The following is an 18138-nucleotide window of genomic DNA, read 5'->3' on the forward strand; positions in this document are numbered from 1 at the left end:
AATTGGATAAAATACACCTATCCTTTCAAATGGTGCAAGTATGCTTATTGCTCATCAACAGTCAGCGTGTCCTCAGCTTTTTCAGATCACACATAGCCCATTTGCAAGTGCCAGAGCTGCCACTAAATATTTAGAATTACACTTGAATCTACATCAATGGATATGTGCAATTCAGAGTCTCTCTTGGCATGGTTCATAGTGATTAATTGAGACACGGCATAACATTAGAAAAAAAAAAAACACACCCCAAATCTTGCAAAAATATGTTTCAATCAGGAAATATTAGTAAACCAAATATTTTCCTTGGAGGAATTTATTACTAAATAACTGGAATCCTAAAAACCTGAGTCACGTCTTATCAAGACAAATTCTTAATATTCTCTGCTGACCATAAATTCTAAGGATTTCAGTGGGAAAAATTCTGTCTGGCAAGAGTGAAATCAAAGTAGTTTTTTAATTCTGATTTTAGTGGTATTGTATCAGTCCCTTAAGCACACACTTAATAATGATTTCAACTAAGATATATAGTGGCTATTCTTAACAATGCCCTTGTGATATACTGAAGCCACTGGAACACAACAGAAATGCATATATTCCTCTTCAAGCCATTGTAACCCCTGAGATTTTTATCAGGAACATAAATTGAAGATGCCAAATAAAGAAAGATTTGAAAGCAAATGTGCAAAATGCCATCAAAGGGGCTTGATCCACAGCACAATGAAGTCAGCAGAAATCTTTCAGTATACTGCAATCTGTCTTGGACTAGGCCCTAAATCAAAATTCAAACCTTTCCAAGATTTTGGACAAAATGATGACACCAGCAAGTGAGAAAGCTTAAGAAGCAATCAGTCATCGACAGACAAGAAAGTTAAAATTACTTACTCTTATGAATCACTGCCTTTTTTTTTTTCCCCCAGGAAACCCACACTTTTTCCATCCCAATTAATACACTTTATCCCAATTAATCAGGCAGAATGGGAGTATACATTTCAGACCTTGGCACCTTTCCTGTTTTGTTTACAAAACTGTGCACTGTCCCATGTAATAGGGACTTCAATCCTATGCAAAGAACTCTGCTGCCAGTTGTTGCTGGATAAATGATCTGGGCATAGCTTTTGTTACATGACAAGACTAGGTACATCCTGGAAATGCTCACACTTCTACCAGTCTGCCTCAAGGAACCGTGAATAAGATTTAAATACCTTTAGTTCCACCATCCACCGCAGCATCTGTAGTCTTTGCAGAGAAGTGATGAAGAACATACTGTTTCTGTGGTGTTCTTCATATGCTACCAAAGGGGTGAAGATGTTTAGTGGTAAAGCGTACCTAAGAGAAAGATGGGCAAGTGTCTGGGTCCTCCTCTACCCGATGGCCCTAGCGAGGGACAAAGATGTGTGCCGGCAGCCTCCAGGTGACTACTGCTCCAGCAGCAACTCTGCTGCTCAGGCACAGCCCTGGAAATTCCTTCAATAACAGGTCTGAAGTATCCAACATATTCCTTCTGGGTTTCTCCTGGAAATGAACACAAAGCAACAGAGACTGTCAAATTCAAGAAGTGTTTGAGGCATCCAGATAGTGAATTAGTTTCAGCTGTTTCTGACCTTGCCACCAGAGAGGCATGAATGCTCTTTACAAATGGTAAAATTTTGAGGGGAACATAACAGGTCAAACGGTGCACCTCCAGATGACTTCCAAGGAAGTTCGAAATTGTTACCTTCTCTTAAACTACAATTAGTTACTAATACTTTTTTTTTTCAGTCTTGATTGCTTTTGATAGTAAATAAAATTGCCTTGTATTACAGTCTTTGTATAAACAGTACACTCATCATAGCTGTGAAATGCAAAAAAAAAAAAAAAAAAGATTTTATATTTGCATAAGTGGTTTCAATTATTTTTTACTGTTATTAGAGTGATCAAAGACAAAGCAGGACAATAGAAGCACAGGAAATCTGTATTAGAGGCAGTAATGAAATAGTGATGGAACAGTAGAACTTAAAATAAATTTGAATGCTCTGGTGAAGTCCAAATTTGACAGGACTAGAGGTAGACTAAAAATTCCTTATCAGTCTCAGCAATTAAGTTATATCGCAAAGGACTGTTTTTTCTGCCGATAATGACCAAATAAATGAGAGATCAAGCTGAATATTGCTGCTGATTTTAACACATGGAAAACAATGACAGGAGAAACAATGCTATCAGCAATTAACTTGTTAACTTACTTTGTGTAGATCCTACAGAAATGAACTCGGACTTACTATTTTCTTCTATACTATTAACATTCATCCATAAACTTATTTTTTACCAGAATGTTTTATTGTAGTATAGACCAGGTGCCAAGACTGAGTGAACTATTTCAGGTATGTTTGCTTTCAAGACTTGGGTACGTTCTATCACAGTTTCCTTATATTCAAAAAAATGTTTTCTTACTCCTTTGTTGTTGTGAGGATTGAGAGGCTTCCTTCATTTCATTTTTAAGACTTTGTAACAGTGCTTTTCATAGCTCTATTAGGAGTGTGTTGTTTGGGCTGTTGTAGAACAGTACTTCTTATATTTGAAATGTCAAATTCAGCCATTGCCGTTCAAATCCCTTTGTGACAAGTTTGGAAGTTCATGTCTTTAACCTTGAATTGTTCAAAAGTAGTAATGCTGAACAACACTGACCCATTCGTTCCCTGCTGTAACCAGCTGATTCTCCCACTGCTGACTGGAGCTGATCCCAAATGGTCCAGACCAAGATCCATCCTATGGTGGCCAGATTTTCATCCCCGTATATGTCTTTTAAGCTGCTTTCATTCCTGATATGAACTAATTGATATCAAATATACAGGCAATTGCCTGGAAGAATTACATCGAAAGTAATGAGTATTATTAATGTGATTTTGGATGTCAGATTCCTGCTACTTAGGAGGTTCCTTGACTTAATGGTTAACTCTTTAGCAGCTCCTGGAAAGTCCAGCAGAGCAAAAGTTAGATGAAATGAAGGGGAACATTTACCTATCCTTCCACGTAACACAAAAGGAACTCTATCAAACTTCATGGAAATAGTTTTGTGGCACTCATCCTTAGAGTTGTATTTGAATGACCCTTTGAAGAGGAAAAAGCCCACAGGATCTCATCATTCTCATAGCTTAATCAGGGAAGAAGAAGAAAAAAATAATAATAATAATAAAGAATCTTTCATCTTTAAAGCTTTGAGACGTCCATGAAATCATTCACATTTTCTAAGCACTTCACCTCTACATTTCAAGAATGTAGAAAATACAATTTATTTATTTATTTTAAACAGAGGAGTCAGAATGCACTGTTTCTCAGTACCCCTATGTAAATATGAGGAACTTTTCCACACCAAGTCTAAAACAGCATACAGTTATGGAAAGCAAAGCATAAGAGAATCCTGTTTCTATCACTGTCATGTATTTCAATTTAACTGCAAATGGAGAAACACTAGGGAAAGACAATAAGAAGTAAAACAATGCCTGGAGCAAAACAGCTGCTGAATAAATATTTCAAAGGGAACAAGAGATGGAATGTTAATTGATAAATACCTGCCTGCTACTTTTATGTACAGAATCAATTGTACTAAAAACTGTGATTAAAAAAATAGGAAGGAAAAAAAGAAAATATGTTGTCTGAAAACTTTAGGATCTTGAAAGCAATAGAATTACCAAAGCTTAACTCAGCTTTCAATCTCAGTCTTAAAAATAGAAGACATTCAAAGAAAAAAGAAATAAAACCAAAAAAAACTGATTCAACTTTAAACTACTTAAGTACCAACACGCAACTCTGTTTCTACTTACTAACATTGTAATTGTCAATATTTATTTGTCCAGTGGAAAACTAGAGATGCATTAGTTACTCTAAAATCCCAATTAGTAATTCTGAATCATAACACTGCATGTCTGTGCCTTGTGTGTACTATGAATACATCAACACAGAGCGCACAGCACTCTTCATAGTAGTTTTTCTCTACAGTTCAATAATCATGGATTTAATATTTAATAAACAATATTATACCCATAACAATATCACTTGCATACTCTGATGTTTTAATAACAGTAATCATGATCAACAAGAGACATCAGGTTTGTTGGGACTTGTTTTTTATTTGTTTGTTTGTTTTTACCAGCCCAGCTGAGATAGTTGGCCAAAGTAAATAAGCTTGCAGTCACACGAGCCCTTTTTTATTACAAACTCTCTCTTCCCATACAAAATTATGTTTTTCATGTCACTAACAGATCTAAAGGGAAAGTGGCAAAGCTTTCAGAAACATATAAAGAATTATGTAGTTGTGTATAGAAATATAGACATGTATGTGTGTGTGTAGCTACATTTATGAGGAGGAAGATGTTAAAGCCACAGAATAAACAGAACAGTACATATTCTGGCTGTGGAATAAGCTTCTATGATTTTGTCACACTATGTATAAAAGCATCCATCCATCAGATGTTATACAAAAGTCACACAGCTCAGTTTTGAATACAAATCCGCATGTGAAAATCTTCCTAGTTTTAAAAGCAGTACAATACAAACCACTTTATTGAATCATATTTTTAAGGCCCAGTGATGCATCCATGACCCACCAGGCTGTTCTGGCAAACAGAAATTGAAGTGAGTCTCTCGCCATCAGCTGGGATGCATGGAGGACTCTCTGAGGATGCATGGAGGAATCCCTAAACAAAAAAGCTTGAAAATGTTTTTTTTACAAGGACAAAATCTTGTAAGCTCCCAGTCACAAACAGGATCGGAATTTGTATATCTCCTGTCTTTGCAAAATGAAGATTTTAAGTGTCTAGAGTTCACACACTGCTCACTTATTTATTTGTTCTACAGACATCTAAACTTCCTTTCATGTCTTTTGGGAAACTGAATACATTTTAATGGGAAACGTCTCCAGTCCATCTGTCTATGAACAGGGAATCAAGCTCAGCAGAAAGTTAGATCTGTATTCAGAACTAAAAGACCAAAAATGAAGACTTCACAATTGGTTGCTCTATCTCCCTGTTCATTCAAACCTGTGACCAGGGAATCACGAACATCTCCAAGGTCTTCTCATAAGCTTCTACTGCCATTCTTTCACTTTATTTTTCTCTACATTAGGAATATAACAGAAAATAATAACATTCACAATGCAGCAAAACAATTTTCAAACCTGAGTGCTTTAAATCTTCGTTTTCAATGTTTATCTGGACAACTTATATAAAGCTCCTCTGTATTGAGAGTGCTGTAGTATGTGTTATTTCAGCATGCAGAAGAGACAAGAACAATGCATGGTATAAATTTACCTTATATTACTGTGTTCACACCAAGAATAAAGAAGAATCTTTACTGCAGATCTCACTGCCCTCCCTCAGAAGGCAGGGAAAGATCGGCTTACTGATTTCATTACTTCTATACTTTTGATAATATGCCCTCAATTCATCTGTTCTGAGTCCTCAAATTTAGCCTCTCCTTCTCAGCCCTGCTGTGCAACAGGCCAAGCTGTCCTGGCGCCTAGAAGAAACTTTCCTCTAGCAGCTTGTGACAAACAGCTTTTTAAATGAAAATTGCTCCTAAAAATGAATATACTGCATATAAATTCAAAAGTATACATAGGCATGTATGTAAAGGACAAAAAAGCTATAACCATTAGTCCTTCAGAGTCACTGTCTTCATTCACTAGTTTTGCACAAACTGCCCTTAAATACTGAGCTGCCTTTCTATTCTAACATTAGGAAGCTTTTAATGATTAAGTATAATTTTGATAAAGCAGTGATATAATTTTAATTACTTCTCCAATAATGGCCTCACCATTAATTCTTATGAGGTAATGTACAGCATGGTTTCTTGCCTGGTCCTTGCTTCATCTCCTACTTGTTCATCCTAAAAGCTTCTTTTGATTGAATTAGGAAAAAAAAGAAAAAAAATCAAGCAGGCAAATCTGTACATACAGCTAATAACATACACACAATCTGACTTCCTCCTCAGCACATTGCTTGCATACACAAGTGAGATAAAAAATACTGCTAAGATGAAAAACATTTTTCATCTTAAGTTTCCTATCTATTTCCATTTCCTATCACATGAAACTTTCTAAAAATATGTTCCTTTTGAGATATGTGTTTGCAATTTGAACGCTAGAAATGCTAGCCAAAGTGGGAACTTTGAAGGAGATGTTAAGCTCAATCAGTTCAATCATCACAGTTATGCAAATGTAAAAACATATTCCTTCTTTTTAGACATTGTTCCATTTTAGCGGTGATCGTAAGATTCAAGAAGTGAGGATGGCATATAAATGTCAAAAACTTGACAGCACCATAGGGTGGAATCCAGTCCCAGCTGTGGTCAATAGCAGAGCACGCTGTATCTCAATAGGAACATGATTTTACTTTCGATCTTCACAGAGCAGCTGAGAACTGAGTCAGGGTTAAAAGGGAAGCTGTTGAGATTACATGGCTGTAGGAGCAGGCAGCAAATTTTCAGCACATGCTAGTTAAATAACGTCTGAAGCACAATGCACTAAACCAAAAAAGTGATAGTAAGAGAGGTTTGTACTGCACATAATACGAAGTCATTGCCACCTATATTATGACGCTATTTGCTGTCTCGTGGAAAGAAAGCAATCACATTCCTTGTCACAAGACCACAGTGGTGCAGCAATGTCCTCCAAGAGGCAAGGCTTTTCTCTTAGGGTTGTGCTGCTCGCTCTTCAGCAACTACCTGTATCTATTAATTTCAAATATATGAAGAGTAAATCATATAAATAGTGAGGATCCCTACTCCCTGCTACCTTGCTCAGGATGGGCTGGAAGCTATGCCCCATAGAGACAACAGACATGCTCTACCCAGAGCAGTTGCAGTGGTGGAAGGGAGGTTTCCTTCTCCACAAGTTTCCATTCCTTTACCTACTGAAGCAAAGTGACGTTTAATTAGATGTTATTTTCTTCATTATAAGCATAAAGATAAGGAAAATCACCATTTAATGAAATATATTTCTCTTGTGCTGTCATAGTCATTATTACAGTATGATCTTGGTTTAGCAGTTACCTTTGAAAGTGAGCTGTGCTACAGGCGATTGCCTTTGCCACTGGCTCTTTTTTTTTTAAAAAAAAAAAAACACTAATCAAAACAAAACAAGTAAATAAAACAGAACTCATAGTCAACTGGTTCTTACTGAGTCTATTGAATTAAAGAGATTATTTTTATTAGTTCTATGAAGTTTGCAATGCAGTCAACCAAATCAGATAAAAGTCAGAGTTATTCTATGAGCCTCATTTTGACGTCCATACACATTGTGAATTACTTGTTAGCTCACAAGTGGCCATCCTCACCATTTTTAGAAAGTAACAAGGGACTTCGATTGCTCAGTTTTAAATGTAATGTAAAATCCTCATCTTTCAGAGAATCTTGAGAAATGTTAAGAGGATACATTCATGGCCAAAGTGGCTAAAAATCAAAACCAAACAGAAAGACAGTTAGATAATAAAACATTATTTCCAAAAAAAAAAAAAAAAATTCAAGCTGAGAGCAGGAGGGAATACAATCCCTTCTTTCTTTCTTCCAAATCTATGAAGGTCAATTTTCATGTTCAACTAATGTATAATATACTGGGGCATAAAGGGTTTGCATTTTTATTCTAATTTGTTTTTCTTTCAAGTTCAGAATCACCAGCAAAGAAAATTACTCTAATTGCAATTCTCTGCATACAAATAGTGATTACAGCTTAGTGGATTGTTAGGACAGCACACCACACAACTTATTAGATCAAATTGAGTGACGCCTACACCAAAGCATTTTTTTCAACATAGATAAATCGAGCTAAGCTCACTCAGAAAAACTAAATATTTATGACCAAAAAATTGTGTGTCAAACCTACCAGGCACCAGTTCCGTGACTCCTGATTCAGAACTATGAAATAATCATAGGAAAAAGCAGTCATAATGTGGGATGACATTAAAAACCAAGAGCAGCAAAATCAATTTTAATTAGTTCCCAAAGAATGAATATGTAGAGACCTAAAATCTTTCTCTGATATATTAATATAGCTTATTTTTTATTTGGTTAGCTTTAATGAATTCATCAAAGGGATGTTGAGTGACTGGAAAGGTGCACATGAAAGCACTGAAATAACTGAATCACATACAAAGATGTTTCTATATTCCCAAAAAAAACTATCTTTTTTTTTCCTAACATATTCTGTCACAGAGCTAAGTACAAATATCTGGAGGACAGAATAACTCTCTAAGGTTGTACGTTCAGAAAGAAGTATTTAAACATGTTATTTATGCCAAATTAAAGTTGGCCATAGGAAAAAAAAATGGCCACTCCATGTACAATTTTTAAATTGTACTTTTAAACTTTTAATTAGATTCTACTTACAGATGGATTTCACAGATATATAGTATCATAGCATAAATTAGCTGAGTTCTGAGTGACATTTGAATCCAAGTGTCTTTTTTTTTTAATTTATTTTTCTTCTAAAGCTAAATTACACTGTATGATTTTTCCTAGATGAACAGAAAGCAAATCTAGCTAGTTGTGGAGTCTTAGGGTTATGCATTTTTATTTTCTTTCCTCTAAAGTTCAAATTTCCAGCTTTTAATAAAAGCTATATTGTGTTGTTATGTCAGTGATGACATGATAATGAATTAGATCAGGCATGGGCTACGTCTGAGTGAGTGAGACAGTAAGAGTCGGGTTATCTCTTCCACCACTTTTGCATTTCTTGTAGCCTGTAAAAGAGTTTCTTTGGCCTCAAATATTTTCTAGTTTGTAGACTGCAGAAATTATATCCAGAGCTTTATTCGTAATTTTTCCCCTTCATACATTAATAACTCCTGCCAGTAGTAAAAGACTCTAGCTTTAAGTGAGATGCTGCTGAAAAGCAGTGTAAATGCTTTCCAGTAGCCAAACCTCTCTGAGAGAAGGGCTCTATTTCACCACACAGCTGCCTGCACAGTTAGCATTTTAGTATCTGAAGAACTGCCGGAAAACTTGGGTTTACGATAACATTATATGACGCATAGTGTGTTTTAAGGAAAGGTGGAAGTCTGTGGAGCTGGCATCTTTTTGCACGGGTAATAGATTTAAAAATACATATATTGTAACATTCTCTCACCATCTGGTATATAAAACGGTATTTCTTTCCTACAAAAATGTTGGTGTTGGAACTGTAATATCTAGTCAACCATATCTCAGCCTTCATTGGGCATGGAGTTAAATCAATATTTCTGCAGTGTTTTTCTGATGTACTAACCCTAAAAGCAGTATTGTTGATAAATACTCTAAGCAACCCTAATAAAACAAAAGACAACTGAAACTGCAGCATGGTGAGGATGAGAATAACTTGTATGGTAAATAATTTGTAAAATAGTACTTCTTTGTACAAATTCAGTTCAACTGACTTTTTCTTTAAAGAAAAGTAAATATGTAATCAGGATTCACAGGGATCATTCTTACCAAAGCTCACAGGTGCACTATTATTGTGCACATGGAAGCCAAGCACTGCAGCCTACAGTTACAGCGGACCAAGATCCTCTAAGGTAGCAGAGGACTGTTTTAGCTATTTGCAGGGGACTAGCATTCAGCAGAAAACAAAAACTAAAGGAAGAAAATCTAGTGATACAAGATTACTCTGGAAGACAGGAACTGTCTCAGAGATGGCACACTGTTGAATTGACCTCTCAGCTCCCACAGTAGACTAATACCACTAATACTATTAAAAAAATAAAAAATAAAAAAAAGGAAAAGAAAAAAAAAGGCAGGACGAGAAGTTGGTGACAGATTTCACTTGAGTTTCCTTATTTTTTACAGTTTTCTTTTGGCACCGTGTTGCTAACTTTATCATCAATAATGCTTTTATTAATTTTTTTTATTTTTATTATATTTTTTTTTACTCATACTGAAAAATCTCTGATAAGGGCAATAAACAACAGATGTTTATTTGGAAACAATGCAGCCAAATAATAGGACTGTATAAACTCTTTTGTCTACAACCCAACAAAAGTTTGGAACGCATAGATTAGATGCTTTTCCCACTAACCTGCAAAATCATCCTGGGAGCTGGTAGCATCAAGAGGCGGGACACGGAAAAGTCTGTCCTAGTGAATATTATTTAAAGAGCTGTGGTGCACTTCACATCAGAAAACCCCTCCACAGACACATGCAATATTTCTGCAGTGCTATTTGTACAGTACTTCTAGGGCTGGGCAGTGACTAGAATTTAACATGGAAACAGTTTTTTTGATTTCATTGTAATTGGTCCCAGGTTTAAAATTAAACTCAAGCTTATGTGCTTAATTTACCTAATTGCCTCGCTGTATGAGGTCTCTGTACTTAAATTGTTAGTATATCATCCCAACAGGCTGTAAACTATAGTTTAAAACCAATGCATAAATGTAAAAGTATCGATGTACATTCTGCCACTGTGGGACATTGTATAATTTACACATCCATTATGCAGCCACAAGCACATAGATCCATATCATCCTGAACAGCTGTATCCAAGCTGTCTAGATTTTAGCCAACACTATCCATTTATTCTTAAACCATTTGTGACAGCATTGTTTCAACACACTAAGCCAACATGTTTGTCAGAGCAATCTTAAAAGTGACCTAATTGTGCCTGGTGTAGAGCAACACAAAATCCTACTTGCAACCTTTTATCCCCTCAGAGAAGTAGAATTTTGCCTTGTAATTGTAATCACAGAGTCCAAGTTACATGCTCTTTTAATAATCTGGAAAACCTTGTTACCCATCATCAGATACACCAAGGCAGAGCCTCAATACTCCCACAGCAGCCAGGGCAAGGCCCCTGTGCTGGGAGGCACGAGCTCATGAAGCCCCTACCCAACACTGCCACTTGAACACAACTGGCCCGCAAGTGAGCTGGGGGCAGAGCAATACTATGGTCCGTTCAGCCTATTAACACTCCCTCCAGTTGTCAGAGATTTGGCCAGGGTCACAGACCAAAATACAGAGGGAACACGCAACGTTTGGGTTCAGGAGTATGTCATTGTGTGTGACAACACGCTCAGCAGCGACTAATGGGGTTTCCCTGTTTGACTCTTCAATGAAGTGTACGTTTCCAATACATGACGCCAAGTAAAATCCTTCTGTCTCTATGTGTGCTGTCTCAGAGTGCTACAAAATGCAAAGATACCTTTTCTTGCATGTTTTGCAGTATTCATATCAGATCTGTAATGTCACTTCTTGCACTGCCAGCACATTTATTATACAGTGTCAAGTACCTACCAGGCAGGTTGCATATAACACTGAAGGCACTTGTTCAGCAGACTCAGACTCTTCAGAAGGCATTTATCTTTTCCTTTCTCTCTTTTCTCCTTTTTTTTTTTTTTTTGGTCAGTCCTACAGACCAGACTGGTTGCTTTCTAGATCACTCAGTGGATTCAGCCCAGCCAAGAATCCTTCATAGGGTTTAACAGTTTTGCCATAACACTACAAATGTAAAATTTCCTGTTGCTGTTTGTTCTGTAAGCTTTGAAGTGACAGTTGTGTGTGTCTAAAATTGCAGATCTCTAAGATCCTCCTCTCAGAATTAACTTTTTTGCCCCCCTTTTTTTGTGTCACTTCTACTTCTATTCTACTTCTATTACAGGCCTTCAATAGAAAGTTTATGATTTAAGAAATGACCACATAGTCAGACAGTGAACTAGCAAAAAGGGTAACCTGGAAAAATTATTATTTGTCCTGATGAGACGGAAAGTTTCATTTACTTTGAATTAAAATGGGAAAGTAACTTTGATCTATAAGGGGGGATTTTATCCTAGTTCCAATATGGTACAATTTCATTCTTGGGCAAGGCATTTGGCTCCAGGACTAGTAGTGGTTTCCCTGCAGTTGCCCTGGCTCCATCACTTCTGAGCTTTTACTTTGAAATTCTTCCTTTCCAGGCAACCTCATTCACATGGCCAGGGCTGACACACAAGCAAACCCATGGCTTGGTGCCTATTATGGGACATAACCCACTGGCAGAAACACTGCAAATGTCAGTTTAAAGCTCAGCTCTCTGCTAGCTTACATGTTTCCTACATGAAAACCCTTCATGTCTCCAAGACCCAGGTGCATAACAAAAAGAGCAAAATTCTTCACTGCTCCTTTTTGATTTTCTTAGCACAGGTCACGAAGCCCTGAAGTGAAACTGTTTTACACACACACCTTCCCACAGTCAGTTGTTTTTCATGGCCAGACCTTCGGGCTTTTCTATAACTTAAACAATTATTTACTAAAACAGTGTTAGAAGCTTTTGTAAGACAGAGGCCATTCCCCAGCCACCAACATTAGTGTGAGTCAGGATAGCATTACTGCAGACAGTGAAGTGCACTAATGTATTTTGTAAGATTCTTAGACCCATTTCTTTCCCAGTTTTATAGAAAACTAAGGCTCATGAAGTGGGGTTTTCTCTTTTCCTTTACACTTGCTATAACTCTTCTCAGGATTATAGGAAGTCTTGGCTAGGAGTTGGGAAACCTCATAAATGCTATTATTGTTTTATCATAGAAAGGACAGCAATAGCCTAAATCCCTGTATAAATTTCTGTTTCAGAACAAGGAGATATAAGATAGTGTACATAATTTCAATATAATTTCAGCAGGGCAGGATCCATCCTTAAATGTGCTTCTAGTCACTTCTGCTTTGATGACATGCTTCTGCTTTGATAACATGATTATTGTTTAAATGTAGAAGAAAGCAAGAGAGTTTTTGTACAGCGTGGGTGTTTTCACCTGCTGTATGAAAAAAAAAAAATAAAAGCCCACAGCTTGAAGCACATCCGAGTAGTAGCAGTAATTAGGTATTGGCATATCCTGCGAAGAGAAAAGCGCTTGAAAAAATGATAGGGCTTAATAAAGTTTTAGTATCCTAAAGCTACACTGGAAGTTTTTAAAGGGAAACACAAATTCAGAACAGGGAACACATAATTCTTAGAAAGGATAATCAATAACGGAGGAAATAAGGGAAATTTATCCTGTTAGAGTCTGCGTCCTACAGAATACAATCACACATTTATATGTAGCGCTTCAAGTAGCCAGATAGCTTTCTACAAATACCAATTGCCAGGTCACACATGACACCTTCCTGTAGAAATTACTATAAATATTAATCCTGCCAAATATATACATGCAGTACCAGCATCTACCAGGAAATCTGCACTCAACAGAAATGAGGATCCTTAAAGAACAGTGTTTTCTGAATCTATTTAAGATCCCAGAACATTCTGAACTTTTTTTTTCATTGAAACAGAGTCTTTACAGTTCTAAAAGTTTTACATGCAGTTTTTCATAAGTTTTATAGCCAATGCTTCCAAAATATACTGTAATTATATGTATAGTGAAGAGAATGAATAAAGCATCTCAGACAAAACATACCTAAATCCTTAGCAGATTACGGTAAACACAAGTATTTACGTATTTGTTTTCTGAGATGAACTGGCAATTCAACTGAAAGAAAAAACACGGTAAAACACATTGGAGTACTCATATTCACACAGAAATCTGTGAAGCTGAAGAAGATATTTATAACAGTATGTACCAGCTGAAACTCATGACTATTTGAGTCAACAGCAAACACTCTCAGGGTCAGCTGGAGCTGAGTAGAACTCAGATCAGGTGCAGTGGCAGGCAGCAGGCTTTCACTTGCTCTGATTCTTAGAGCCAGCTGCTTTGAACTCCCTCACCTTCAGCCACAGAGGTATTTGGGGAGTCTGGAATTTCCAGCCTATTCGTTTCTCTGTTCTAGTATAGTCTCCCCCACAGGCTTGTCCTACAAGTCTAATTGGGCCCAGCAGTAAATGTTAAGATTTGAGCATTTGCTTCAGATTGGAAGGAAACCAACTTTTTGAAAGCTTCCTTAAAATGGAATTGCTCTCCTCTACCCAAAATGAAATGCTGGGTGAAATCTTAAAGAGAAATATTGAATTGTATCTCCAGAGGCCTATTTTTTATTCATTAGTTTTTTCAGCTTTTTTTTTCCCCCTTGTTCAACAAAAACAATTTCCAGATTAGGATGTTATCTAAGAATATTTCTTTCATATACCGACAAAACTGCTCGCCACTCTCCTTGATGTTTCTCAGTACAAAGATATACGGAGTCAGCGAAACAAAGGAGTTTGCATTCTGCAGCTGAATTATCTTACAACAACATAGATGGAATATTAGATGTAAAGCCATATTTTTAGCCAAAACATAGTTGAGATGCAGTGTCACCCAACGTAGTTAGAGAAGACACCTGCAGTAATACACATTTATCGCTTTTAGTCAATTAAGTATGATCATTTAAAATATATATATTTTTCCTTTAACAGGAATGAATGTAGTATTATATTCTGATATTTGGCATCACATTCATACATCATTTGACTAGCACTCAAAGTATTCCTCCCTTTGTGAATATCTCTGTGAAAATTGATATTTTCCTGGGCACTTGTGTAACTGCTCCAGAGTGAAACAATTGCCAGTTCTGTCAGAGAGAGCAGAGATATTCATTGTAAGAATTGTGATATTCCACCTCCAGAGCACAGGTATGAATTTCCATATATTTGCAATTTTCAGAGGGAATGTGCAATGTTTTCATGGTAAAACGATCATTTCCAACAGCAAAATCCCCTGATTTCATGAAGGATTTGAAGGAGGACCAAAATCATTTACCTTTATCACAAAATATGACTATGATGTTTCTCTAGTACGGAGAGGTTTTTGATTATTTTTGACAGATTGCATATCTGAACTTAAAAAATAGCAAAAATGTCTTATTTAAATAGGAATCTGAAGAGCCTGGAAGGATGCAGGTTTTAAAACTAAGAAAGTCAGGGATTTGGCTACAGTTCTCTGGAATAGCACATACTTACAATTCTCAGCTCTGGTCTTTCTTTGATGTCCCATACAGACACATCACTGAGGTACTGCACAAAACTTTCTAGAAGGATGAATGTACATACACTCCTGCAACAATCTGATCAAGGAATAGCTGGCGAATATAAACAAGGGAAGCAGTAGCCCCTTGTCACAGGCTTTAAAAGACTAAAAAAACATTGGGAGCAACTCTTCACTGACTTTCCCGATCAAAAAAACATTGCCGTTACAGTTCTATGAAGAGGAGAAAAAAAGATCTAAAAGATCTAGCAAGTGTTGGAGCCTTTGGAGCCTCTTATGGAAAAATTATGGACTTGGTATGGCTTTAAATTTCTGGTAAACAGGATGCAGATCTTGGGAATTATTCCTAGTTTAAAAAAAAAAAAGGCCTAAGGAGAAAATCAGTCGGGGGGGGGGGGGGGGTCATGGGAAGGAACAAGCTTCTTCTTGGGAAGCCTATTGGTACTAGTAAGGAAAGCGCTACTTTTCCACAGAAAAGATGCCATGGAATAGCTGAACGACTGCTGTTTAACTTTAACCTTAACAACAATAAGAAGCCACCACAAGCTAGTCAACGTTTACTGAAGCATTTAATGTTTAAGAAGATGAAAATGTGAATTCCTTTTCTCTTGAAAGTTTCATACTTCAGAGTAAGAAGTCTTTGACAGTAGTTTCTAAACTGATAAAGCACAGAAAGTCAAGATCATATTCAGAACTGTTTCTTGAAGGCTGTTTTTCATGCTTTCCTACCCAATGGGGAATAGGAAAAGGGCATAAGTAACAGCCAGGCAAGGCTGGAGAGTGTGGGTGGTCAGGGTTTAAAATGTCAGATAACAATGAAGTTTACCCAATTTAGCTGGCTCCTTTATGTATCCATGACCACACCTTGAATGCTCGCCAGAAACAGAGTTTAATTCATCTCAGTAAAGCTAAGAGTTAGTTATGGAATAAATGATAGAGGCCCACTTCATATTTTTACACTATATACATTTCTAGATGCACACATACTTAGTGCAAATATAATTCATTAGTTTATGGGTGGATATTTCTTTTATAGGAGCTCTAATTATGGATTATAATCCCAAGGTAGTAGGTTTTGCATACACACACACATTGCATATGTATGTATAGATAGCTGTTTAACTTGCAGTTAAAATCGAGAAGCATCAGCAGATACCTTTCCATCACTCTATGATTCAGGCTTTCCTGTTTATTATGAATTTATATACACCCAAACAGTTCCCCAGGGAAAGATTAAAATTTTTCAGCAAACCCCAAAAATCTCCTGGTCAAGAGTTGATAGAATGAGTACTCATTTAGCCAGCAACATGGGGCTTACAGTCATAGAGATTCAGTCACCCCTGGCTGCCCTTACCAGCTTCTCTGACATGTGACTTTTACCACCTGTCTGCTCATGTGTAAAGGAGAAAAAGTATTCCTGCAATGTGAGCATCCCTTGGAGTTGCAGATCTGTAGTACATTTGTTGATAATGACTGACAAGTCTCTGGACAGGCTGTTCAAAACTGCCTTCTCCTGTGTTCAGAAACCGCACACATGTGCGCATCGCAGCTATACTCCTTCCAGACTGGCCACTGCTTTAAATGGGTGCCCGCACACTGCCGTGCTGAGCCCTGTGAGGCCTTCTAGTGCTTGCACCACCTCCATGGCACAGTGAAGACACATGTCCACAGTTCTGCCTTTTTCATTTCTTGTCCTCATTTCCTCAGGGTACTCCCCTGTTAGGCCTTCTGCTGCCTCCCTGAATATCTGTCTTGTTTTCACATGTATACTCGCCTTGCCTTTAAAGTGTCAGCGACTGAAAAATCACCCCTCAGACAGCATTAGATAAGCTGCACAGAACTGCAGTGCCAGGAAGGGGGAGATGTCAGAGACTGCGGGGACACAGGGGAGAGGTCAGGTCATGTAGGTGGCAGTGGGGAGACCCCTGGGGTCATTACAGGCCCCAGAGGCTTAAGAGTCCATGTGCAAACATGAAGCAGAGATTGGCATTACCCTGGCTTTTGATCTACTATGTATGCTAAAGCTCCAGTTTTCAGTCTTTGCTTCCCCAGCATGGCATTAAAAAACATTTTTAAATGACAGCAGAGGTTCTTAGTTAATCATATACTTCTAGCAGCATTAGAAATAAATGCTATATAGCCTCATGATAAAATTCAATGACTGGAAGAAACTACTAAAAGATCCTAGACAGCCTAGGGAAGGAACAATAGTGAATTTCAGTTGAGGAGGAGTCACCAGGGATTTCAGAGAAAGTTTTATCAGGTATCATGGTGCCAACTAAAATATATATTATTTATTTTATGGTACTAACTTGTGCTAATGCATTCTTCATTTGCACAGTAAAAGACATTTTATAATCTTCCCTGAAGATTATAGTTCAAATAGAAAAGTTTAAATACAAAATGCATGGAAGATAGGATATACATTATTCCCATTGGAAATCAGTTGAACCACAGGACATGGACAACTAAATGTCTTGTCCAGGCAGACACCTCTCCAATACATACCCTATTGATAAAGACTGCAATGTAGAAGATAACTTCCAGCATGTACAAGGCTTTTACATATGCCTACATCACCTCCTTCCTTTTCATTCACTTTGCTTTTACTTTTGTGTCATATGAACTGGAACTCCCATTGCTAAGGTAATGCTTGAGAGAAGTTTTCTGAAATCCCACGTCAGAGTGGGAAGAATACTTTGAAAGCACCAAAACACATTATTGTATTCTGTTGCAATAATAAATCCGTATCACATTTTGCAGGTACCATCTTGTCTTTCAAGTGTTACCAGTTACTACGAGTTCACAGTTTGGTGTGATTTTAAAACAGCAGCAAGTGTGTCAAAACTACAAAGAAAAAACAAAACAAAACAAAAACCTTTGTGCAAGCAAAGTGAATTGAAAGAACTAATAGAATGTGACAGCAGTAGAAAAGCACCACTTCGTGTATCGCATTGAGAATGGCAACAAGCTTCAAAAACTTGTTGTTAGCTGGCAGCATTTGTTTTGTTCTGTCAGTTTAGTAGGTGATAAGCCAAAAAGGTGGAAGGAAACTCTCAACTTTATATATACACTTATTTCCACAAGTTCACAATAGTATTTTGATAATGTTTTTAAATAAATCTCTCCAAAATATGGCTGCCAATGTCTTTATAAAGATAAATAGAAATTAATTTGTAACTTTCTATTTGAGTATTCATTTCTTCAAATGAAGACCAGGTCTTGGCTGACATTCTGCCCTTTTTTTGCTCAATTTTAATTCCTGCTGACAACA

The 18138-nt window shown here is 37.0% G+C and overlaps 1 long non-coding RNA gene across 1 annotated transcript in view; it reads right to left on the reverse strand.

Moving 5' to 3' along the window:
* Positions 1 to 917: 917 nt before the first annotated feature.
* LOC136791276 (uncharacterized) overlaps positions 918 to 18138 on the reverse strand; it is a 384451-nt gene continuing 367230 nt past the window's right edge. Inside the window, exon 9 of the long non-coding RNA XR_010832909.1 lies at positions 918 to 1512. This is a non-coding gene — a long non-coding RNA (uncharacterized lncRNA). The remainder of the gene's footprint in view (positions 1513 to 18138) is intronic.

The sequence above is a fragment of the Anser cygnoides genome, chromosome 7 (assembly GCF_040182565.1).
Source record: "Anser cygnoides isolate HZ-2024a breed goose chromosome 7, Taihu_goose_T2T_genome, whole genome shotgun sequence".
NCBI lineage: Eukaryota > Metazoa > Chordata > Aves > Anseriformes > Anatidae > Anser > Anser cygnoides.